This window comes from Oncorhynchus masou, chromosome 11 (assembly GCF_036934945.1).
Source record: "Oncorhynchus masou masou isolate Uvic2021 chromosome 11, UVic_Omas_1.1, whole genome shotgun sequence".
NCBI lineage: Eukaryota > Metazoa > Chordata > Actinopteri > Salmoniformes > Salmonidae > Oncorhynchus > Oncorhynchus masou.
In genome coordinates, this window is record NC_088222.1 from 55,977,561 (window position 1) to 55,988,787 (window position 11,227).

Consider the following 11,227-nt stretch of genomic DNA (forward strand, 5'->3'; position numbering starts at 1 on the left):
GATCCCTCAGGAGACCATCCGCCACCTCATCAGGAGCATACCCAGGCGTTGTAGGGAGGTCATACAGGCACGTGGAGGCCACACACACTACTGAGCCTCATTTTGACTTGTTCAAAGGACATTACATCAAAGTTGGATCAGCCTGTAGTGTGGTTTTCCACTTTAATTTTGAGTGTGACTCCAAATCCAGACCTCCATGGGTTGAAAAATGTGATTTCCATTGATCATTTTTGTGTGATTCTGTTGTCAGCACATTCAAGTATGTAAAGAAAAAAGTATTTAATAAGAATATTTCATTCATTCAGATCTAGGATGTGTTATTGTAGTGTTCCCTTTATTTTTTTGAGCAGTGTATTTGCAGTCAGTATATTCAGCTGGTAGAACATTATGGCACGATTGAATATTGTTACAGATCTATCCAGAAAGATGCTTGTTTGGATCTGGTACTAACTGCATTATAGTTACATTATTATATTATAGTTACATTATTATATTATAGTTACAGCCACTTATCAGAAATGTCATCGTTCACTTTTCGTATCCCAGATGTGCACTTTCCCAATTGCTGAAACTTAGAAGGAGACGATTGCTCAAGACCAGACAAATTAGCATTTGTTTTGCCATTCAAAAAGGACAGCTGTCATGGAAGAAGCTAACACAAGATTAGGGCACAATGTAAATCAAATACAGATTGCAAATGCTGATGAGACCAATTGTCAATGTCAACCTACTGAGGCCCATGTTGATGGAAAAAGTACACTGAATTGCACTAGACAACACTGCCTTATCTGTCAGAATTAAAAAATGTTGGAATAAACATGAATGCAGGTATGAATGCATACAGTGCATTTGGAAAGTATTCACACCCCTTGACTTTTTCCACATTTTGTTACGTTACTGCTTTGTTCTAAAATGGATTAAATACACATTTTTCCTCCTCAATCTACACACAATACCCTATAATGATGCAGTGGTCTAAGACACTGCATCCCAGTGCAAGAGGCATCACTGGCCGTGATTAGGAGTCCCATAGGGCGGCGCACAATTTGGCTCAGCATCGTCCAGGTTTGGCCGGGGTAGGCCGTCATTATAAATAGGAATTTGTTCTTAACTGACTTGCCTAGTTAAATGAAGGTTAAATAAAAAATGACAGAGTGAACATATATATATATATATATATATATTTTAAGCAATTGTTTAAAAAAAACAAAAACGAAATACCTTATTTACATAGGTATTCAGACCCTTGCTATGAGACACAAAATTGAGCTCAGATGCATCTTGTTTCCATTAATCATCCTTGAGATGTTTCTACAACTTAGGCACAAAGGTACAAACCTGTTAATTGCAGGTTTACAAGCCTCCCCCTTTTCCTCCAAATATAACAATGGTCATTATGGCCAAACAGTTATAGTTTTGTTTCATCAGACCAGAGGACATTTCTCCAAAAAGTACAATCTTTGTCCCCATGTGCAGTTGCAAACTGTAGTCAGGCTCTTTTATGTTGGTTTTGGAGCAGTGGCTTCTTCCTTGCTGAGCGGCCTTTCCAGTTATGTCGATATAGGACTTGTTTTACTGTGGATATAGATACTTCTGTACCCATTTCCTCCAGCATCTTCACAAGGTCCTTTGCTGTTGTTCTGGGATTGATTTGCACCTTTAGCAACCAAAGTACATTAATCTCTAGGAGATAGAACGCATCTCCTTCCTGAGCAATATGACAGCTGCGTGGTCCCATGCTGTTTATACTTGCCTACTATTGTTTGTGCAGATGAACATGGTACCTTCAGGCATTTGGAAATTGCTCCCAAGGATGGACCAGACTTGTGGAGGTCTTGGCTGAGTTCTTATGATTTTCCTGTGATGTCAAGCAAATAGGCACTTAGTTTGAAGTAAGCCCTTGAAATACATCCACAGGTACACCTCCAATTGACTCAAAATATGTCAATCAGCCTATCAAAAGCTTCGAAAGCCATGACATCATTTTCTGGAATTTTCTAAGCTGTTTTAAGGCATAGTCATCTTAGTGTATGTAAACTTCTGACCCACTGGAATTGTGATACATTGAATTATAAGTGATGTAATCAGTCTGCAAACAATTGTTGGAAAAATGAAGTGTCATGCTCAAAGTAGATGTCCTAACCGACTTGCCAAAAACTATAGTTCGTTAACAAGACATTTGTGGAGTTGTTGAAAAACGAGTTTTAATGACTCCAACCTAACTGTATGTAAACTTCCAACTTCAACTGTATATAGAATTGATGCTTTTTAATAACAATGGAGAAAAAAAGTATGACAATCCGGTTGGAGAAGGTATAGAGCCAACAGTATCCTGCATAGTAAACTAGATTGATCAGTGTCAATAAAATGACACACTAATATTATATGATAACTTCATGGAATTTTATGATGATTCATGCAGGAAAGTTAGGGGTGATACCTCTAGTTTTGGACTAACTCTAACTGTTTTGATCTTTGTTAGGATGTAGATTGTCGTTTGTTTAGAAATGTTTGAACAAAACTCAAGACATTAAATATATTGGGTTATTTATTATGTGCATATTGCTCAATTCAACATATCAAACATTTGAATTGTAATAAAGGAAATTCATCCAAATATACATTCTGAGTACAGATGTGAACAAAAATTACCAAGAAGAACCATTAGACACAAGGTCCAGTCATTAGAAAAACAAATAAAATGTTGTTGGGGCGGCAGGTAGGTATTTACACTGCCAATATGAAAAGAAGAGAGAGTCCCACTACCAGACACACACATCAGCAGAAGAGACTGCCTAGAGTGTAGCCTGTTTGCCAGATAGCCAGTAGAGAGGATGGATAAGACACACCAATGTGAACACAGCACAGAGGGTAACCCAACTAACAATATCTCATGCAATAACGGTTAGAGCAACTCCGAGACAACTTCATAGAGGCAGTGAAAGAACCCGTGTGTGTATGTGTGTGTTTGTCCCAAAGTATTTTAGGCCACACACATTAGTCCCACAATAAGTCCATTCATTCAGTTCAAACTATATCCCACATTCATAGCCACAGTGCAAACATTATGGCCTAGATTCAATCAGACCATTATGAGCAAAACCACACGACCTGGTTTTGTTTTTATGTTGTTTTAACTGGAATGATGTGGTAAAGCCTTTTTTGCACAAAGAACATCTATATGGTCTTTCCCCTGTGTGATTCCTCATATGCACTCGCAGATGTCCAATATGACCGTAGCATTTCCCACATACAGTGCAGAAATAAGGTTTCTCCCCTGTATGGGTCCTCATATGCCTTTTCAAAGAAGATTCCCAATTGAACCATTTGCCACAAACATGACACCTGTATGGTTTCTCCCGGTTGGGAGAAACCATATGCACCTCCCTCATATGCCGCTTTAGATGTCCGATCTGACGATAGAATTTGTCGCAGTCATTACAGCGAAAAGGTTTCTCCCATGTATGGGTCTTTATGTGCCTTTTATAATCCCAGTTACATTTGAAACATTTGCCACAAATATGACAAGTAAGTGTTTTATCTTTTACACTGTAGCAGTCTCCATCAGGTTCTGTTTTCATCACTTCAGTTATGTTGGTGGGCGAATCCACAATTTGGATTTGGAAAAAATGTGAGGGCTGAGATGGTTCCTGATTTTCCACAGTGGTAGGAGCAAATATGAACTCTTTGGTATCAGACTCCAGCTCTTTAAGCTGCTCTCCCCTCTGACCTGTCCAGACATCCTCATGTTCCTCTTTAATCTGTTTGGTCTCTGGGTCCTCTTGCCCCAGACTGGGGCTCCACTCCTGCCCACAGTGCTGCTTAGGGGGACCCTCTTCAGAGACCAGGAGAGAAAGCTGCTGGAGGTCTGGAGAGAAGGATAGCAAATAAAAATAACTTTTATATATATTTTCAGAAGAATTGGAAGCTTATGGCCTATAGGGTTGTTTTACTTTTAATTTTAATGAAACATTCCATACTTTCCCATGGTAGAAGTGGTCAGAAAGTGGGCATAGTTTTTCTGAAGTTATCTCTTGTGATTTCGTCTTTCGCATAGGATTAAATGCATAGAAATAGAGTGGACAAATCATTGACTTAAATGGGGACTTGTTCTTTTCATTGTATTTGTATGCATTGAATCGCATCTGAGAGGCAAAATCCTTGAAAAACTGGGCCCAGGAGATATTGGTGCTCAAAGTTCCCCAATTTTGCATACCTCACCCTAACATGAGACATCCATGTCTTCATCACTGAAAAAATATAAACGGTTGTGTCTGATATCATTTGAAAGCTTACAAACAGGGTTGTCAAACATTTTTATGATTTCTTGAATGATTCTTTTATAAATTGTTATTAAAATTACTTTAACCTTTGAAGGCAATGATCTAAAAAACTAATTTTCATAAATGTTGTAGTTTGACCCTATTTCACATCATCAGAGGTGTTTTTGCTGTGCCTGTCATCGTTGAATACAGGTTGGGCGTCATTACAATCATAGAAATATTATAAATAGAATGGATCTTTCCCTTTGACCACTGCAATTTAGTTGGTAGACCATTGAAATGTACATTGAATTGACACTTTTAACTTCCAACTTACCAGAAAGATGCTCACCAGGCCTCCCAACATCTAATGTCAACTTTAATGGCAATGTATATTCTATCATCTATATTTCTATGATTTCCTATTGAAGGTTAACAGTTTAATTTATAACTATGGATATAGTTATGAAGCTCAAACCATCTTTGTGGTACCATTTCAAAGTGAAAATGTATAATTGTAATTATTCATTTTTTTCACCTTTATTTAACCAGGTAGGCCAGTTGAGAACAAGTTCTCATTTACAACTGCGACCTGGCCAAGATAAAGCAAAGCAGTGAGACAAAAACAATAACACAGTTACACATAAACAAACGTATAGTCAATAACACAATAGAAAGATCTATGTACAGTGTTTGCAAATCAAAGCAATAAATAGGCCAGGGAGGCAAAATAATTACAATTTAGCATTAACACTGGAGTGATAGATGTGCAGATGATGATGTGCAAATAGAGATACTGGGGTGCAAAAGGGCAAGAGGATAAATAATATGGGGATGAGGTAGTTGGGTGGGCTATCTACAGATTGTCTGTGTACAGGTACAGTGATCAGTAAGCTTCTCTGACAGCTGATGCTTAAAGTTAGAGAGGGAGATATAAGACTCCAGCTTCAGTGATTTTTGCAATTCTTTCCAGTCATTCGCAGCAGAGAACTGGAATGAAAGGCAGCCAAAGGAAGTGTTGGCTTTGGGGATGACCAGTGAAATATACCTGCTGGAGCGCGTGCTACGGGTGGGTGCTGCTATGGTGACCAGTGAGCTGAGATAAGGCGAGGCTTTACCTAGCAAAGACTTACAGATGACCTGGAGCCAGTGGGTTTGGCGACAAATTTGTAGCAAGGGCCAGCCAACGAGCATACAGGTTGCAGTGCTGGGTAGTATATGGGGCTTTGATGACAAAACGGATGGCACTGTGATAGACTAAATCCAGTTTGCTGAGTAGAGTGTTGGAGGCTATTTTGTAAATGACATCGCCAAAGTCAAGGATCGGTAGGATAGTCAGTGTTACGAGGGTATGTTTGGCAGCATGAGTGAAGGAGGCTTTGTTGCGAAATAGGAAGCCAATTCTCGATTTAATTTTGGATTGGGGATGTTTAATGTGAGTCTGGAAGGAGAGTTTACAGTCTAATCAGACACCTAGGTATTTGTATATGTCCACATATTCTAAGTCAGAACCGTCCAGAGTAGTGATGCTAGTCGGGTGGGCGGGTTCGGGCAACAAACGGTTGAAGAGCATGCATTTAGTTTTACTAGCATTTAAAAGCAGTTGGAGGCCACGGAAGGACTGTTGTATGGCATTGAAGCTCATTTGGAAGTTTGTTAACACAGTGTCCAAAGAAGGGCCAGATGTATACAGAATGGTGTCATCTGCGTAGAGGTGAATCTAAGAATCACCCGCAGCAAGAGCGACATCATTGATATATACAGAGAAAAGAGTTGGCCCGAGAATTGAACCCTGTGGCACCCCCAAAGAGACTGCCAGAGGACAACAGGCCCTCCGATTTGACATACTGAACTCTATCTGAGAAGCAGTTAGTGAACCAGGCGAGGCAGTCATTTGAGACACCAAGGCTATTGAGTCTGCCAATAAGAATGCAGTGATTGACAGTCGAAAGCCTTGGCCCGACCGATGAAGACGGCTGCACAGTACTGTCTTATCTTATCGATGGCAGTTATGATATAATTTAGGACCTTGAGCTCAGGTGCAACCATGACCAGCTCGGAAACCAGATTAATAATCTGTAATAATTAGTAATCACATTTTAGTATATTTATCAGTCAAAACATGACACACAAACACCTCAAATAATGTAAAAAAAAAGGTAGGGGCGTGGATCAGAAAACAAGTCAGTATCTGGTGTGACCACCATTTCAAATCAAAGTTTGTCACGTGCACCGAATACTACAGGTGTGGATCTTACAGTGAAATGCTTACTTACAGGCTCTAACCAATAGCGCAAAAAAGGTATTAGGTGAACAATAGGTAGGTAAAGAAATAAAACAACAGTAAAGAGACAAGCTATATACAGCAGCGAGGCTATAAACGTAGTTAGGCTACATACAGACACCGGTTAGTCAGGCTGATTGAGGTATTATGTACATGTAGATATGGATAAAGTGACTATGCATTTATGATGAACAGAGAGTAGTGTAAAAGAGGGGTTGGCTCGTGGTGGGTGGGACACAATGCAGATAGCCTCATGCAGCACGACACCTCTCCTTCACATAGAGTTGATCAGGCTGTTGATTGTGGCCTGCGGAATGTTGTCCCACTCCTCTTCAATACTTGTGCAAAGTTGAGAGATATTGGCAGGAACAAAAACGCGCTGTTGTACACATTACTCAGAGTACACCAAAAATGCTCAATGGGTGACATGTCTGGTGAGTATGCAGGCCATGCAAGAACTGGGACATTTCCAGCTTCCAGGAATTGTGTTCAGATTCTTGCGACATGGGGCCATGCATTACTATGCTGAAACATGAGGAGATGGCAGTGGATGAATGGCATGACAATAGGCCTCACGATCTCTTCATGGTATCTCTGTGCATTCAAATTGCCATCGATAAAATGCAATTGTGTTCGTTTTCTGCAGCTTATGACTGTCCATACAATAACCCCATTACCAATGAGGAACTCTGTTTACAACTTTGACATCAGCAAACCACTCCCCCACACAACACCATACACGTGGTCCGCATTTGGATGCACTGCAGAATTCTCTAAAACGACATTGGAGGCGGCTTATGGTAGAGAAATTAGCTTTCAATTGTCTGTCAACAGCTCTGGTGGACATTCCTGCAGTCAGCATGCCAATTGCACGCTCCTTCAAAACTTAAGACATCTGTGGCACTGTGTTGTTTGACAAAACTGCCCGTTTTAGAGTGGCCTTTTATTGTCCCCAGCACAAGATGCACCTATGAAATGATCATGCTGTTTAATCAGTTTCTTGATATACCATACCTGTCAGGTGGATGGAGTATCTTCGCAAAACAAAAATGCTCTCTGACAGGGATTTAAACAAATTTGTGCATAAAATTTAAAGAAAAATAAACTTTCTACACATCAAATCAAAATAAAATAAAATTTATTTATATAGCCCTTCGTACATCAGCTGATATCTCAAAGTGCTGTACAGAAACCCAGCCTAAAACCCCAAACAGCAAACAATGCAGGTGTAGAAGCACGGCGGCTAGGAAAAACTCCAGAGAAATGCCAAAACCAGTCTATGTGGGATGGCCAGTCCTCTTCTGGCTGTGCCGGGTGGAGATTTTAACAGAACATGGCCAAGATGTTCAAATGTTCATAAATGACCAGCATGGTCCAATAATAATAAGGCAAAACAGTTGAAACTGGAGCAGCAGCACAGCCAGGTGGACTGGGGACAGCAAGGAGTCATCATGTCAGGTAGTCCTGAGGCATGGTCCTAGGGCTCAGGTCTTCCGAGAGAGAGAAAGAAAGAGAGAATTAGAGAGAGCACACTTAAATTCACACAGGACCCCGAATAGGACAGGAGAAGTACTCCAGATATAACAAACTGACCCTAGCCCCCCGACACAAACTACTACAGCATAAATACTGGAGGCTGAGACAGGAGGGGTCAGGAGACACTGTGGCCACATCCGAGGACACCCCCAGACAGGGCCAAAAAGGAAGGATATAACCCCACCCACTTTGCCAAAGCACAGCCCACAACGCCACTAGAGGGATATCTTCAACCACCAACTTACCATCCTGAGACAAGGCTGAGTATAGCCCACAAAGACCTCTGCCACGGTATAACCCAAGGGACACATGGAACATTTCTTGGATCTTTATTTCAGCTTATGAAACATGGGACCAACACTTTACATGTTGCGTTTATATTTCTGTTCAGTGTGCGTACTGTATGCATTTATTTTTGCTCGTCGAACATCTCATTCCAAAATCTTGTGCATTAATATGGAGTTGGTCTCGCCGTTTTTGAAAGGTTTTCCACTTGATTTTGGAACATTGCTGCAGGGTCTTGCTTCCATTCAGCCACAAGCATCCGTGAGGTCATGCACTGATGTTGGGCGATTAGGCCTGGCTATGAGTCACCGTTCCAATTCATCCCAAAGGTGTTCGATTGGGTTGAGATCAGGGATCTGTGCAGGCCAGTCGAGTTCTTTCACACCGATCTTGACAAACCATTTCTGTATGGACCTTGCTTTGTGAAATGCTTTGTAAAGCTGTAGCTTTAAGATTTCCCTTCACTGAAACTAAGGGACCTAGCCCGAACCATGAAAACCCCAGACCATTATTCCTCCTCCACCAAACTTTACAGTTGGCACTATGCATTGGGGCAGGTAACGTTCTTCTGGCATCCACCAAATGCAGATTAGTCTGCCGGACTGCCAGATGGTGAAGTGTGATTTATCACTTCCAGAGTCCAATGGTGGCGATCTTAGGCTTGTGTATGGCTGATCGGCTACGGAAACGCATTTCATGAAGTTCCTGACTAACAGTTATTGTGCTAACGCTGCTTCCAGAGGCAGTTTGGAAGTTGGTAGTGAGTGTTGCAACCAAGGACAGACGATTTTTAAGTGCTTCCGCACTCAGAAGTCCCATTCTGTCTGTGAGCTTGTGTGGTCCACCACTTCACGTCTGAGCCGTTGTTGCTACCAGACATTTCCACTTCACAATAACAGCACTTACAGTTGACAGCTCTAGCAGGGCCGATATTTGACAAACTGACTTGTTGGAAAGGTGGCATCCTATTAAGGTACCACATTGAAAGTCATTGAGCTCTTTAGTAAGGGCATTCTACTGCCAATGTTTGTCTATGGAGATTGCATGTCTGTGTGCTTGATTTTATACACCTGTCAACAACAGATGTTGTTGAAATAGCCAAATCCACTAATTTGAAGGGGTGTCCACATACTTTTTATATATACACTACCGTTATTATAGATACTTCTGTACCCATTTCCTCCAGCATCTTCACAAGGTCCTTTGCTGTTGTTCTGGGATTGATTTGCACCTTTAGCAACCAAAGTACATTCATCTCTAGGAGATAGAACGCATCTCCTTCCTGAGCGATATGACAGCTGCGTGGTCCCATGCTGTTTATACTTGCCTACTATTGTTTGTGCAGATGAACATGGTACCTTCAGGCATTTGGAAATTGCTCCCAAGGATGGACCAGACTTGTGGAGGTCTTGGCTGAGTTCTTATGATTTTCCTGTGATGTCAAGCAAAGACACTTAGTTTGAAGTTAGCCCTTGAAATACATCCACAGGTACACCAATTGACTCAAAATATGTCAATCAGCCTATCAAAAGCTTCGAAAGCCATGACATCATTTTCTGGAATTTTCCATATAATTCTTTGTCCATTAAAATAACATCAAATTGATCAGAAAGATATGGTTAATGTTGTAAATGACTCAACTGGCAGCTTCATTAAATAGTACCTGCAAAACACCAGTCTCAACGTCAACAGTGAAGAGGCGACTCCGGGATGCTGATCTTTTAGGCAGAGTTCCTCTGTCCAGTGTCTGTGTTCTTTTGCCCATCTTAATCTTTTCTTTTTATTGGCCAGTCTGAGATATGGCTTTTTCTTTGCAACTCTGACTAGAAGGCCAGCATCCCGGAGTTGCTTCTTCACTGTTGCTGTTTGTTTTAAACCAGGTAGGCCAGTTGAGAACAAGTAAAAAAATATATATATTAACTTGGATAAGCTAACACAACGTGCCATTGGAACACAAGAGTGATGGTTGCTGATAATGGACCTCTGTACGCCTATGTAGATATTCCATTTTAAAAAATCTGCTGGTTCCAGCTACGATAGTAATCTACAACATTAACAATGTCTACAGTATATTTCTAATCAATTTGATGTTATTTAAATTGACTTTTTTTTCTGAAGAGACCCCAAACTTTTGAACGGTAGTATATACAGTTGAATTCAGAGGTTTACATACACTTAGGTTGGAGTCATTAAAACTTGTTTTTCAACCACTCCACAAATTTCTTGCTAACAAACTATAGTCTTGGCAAGTCGGTTAGGACAACTATTTTGTGCATGACAAGTAATTTTTTAAACAATCGTTTACAAACAGATTATTTCACTTATAATGCACTGTATCACAATTCCAGTGGGTCAGAAGTTTACATTACACTAAATTGACTGCCTTTAACAGCTTGGAAAATTCCAGAAAATGATGTCATGGCTTTAGAAGCTTCTGATAGGCTAACTGACATCATGAGTCAATTGGAGGTGTGCATGTGGATGTATTTCAAGGCCTACTTTCAAATTCAGTGCCTTTTGCTTGACATCATAGGAAAATAAAGAAATCAGCCAAGACCTCAGAAAATAATTGTAGACCTCCACAAATCTGATTCATCCTTGAGAGCAATTTCCAAATGCCTGAAGGTACCACGTTCATCTGTACAAACAATAGTACGCAAGTATAAACACCATGGGACCACGCAGCTGTCATACCGCTCAGGAAGGAGACACATTCTGTCTCCTAGAGATGAACGTACTTTGGTGCGAAAAGTGCAAATCAATCCCAGAACAACAGCAAAGGACCTTGTGAAGATGCTGGAGGAAACAGGTGCAAAAGTGTCTATATCCACAGTAAAACAAGTCCTATATCGACATAACC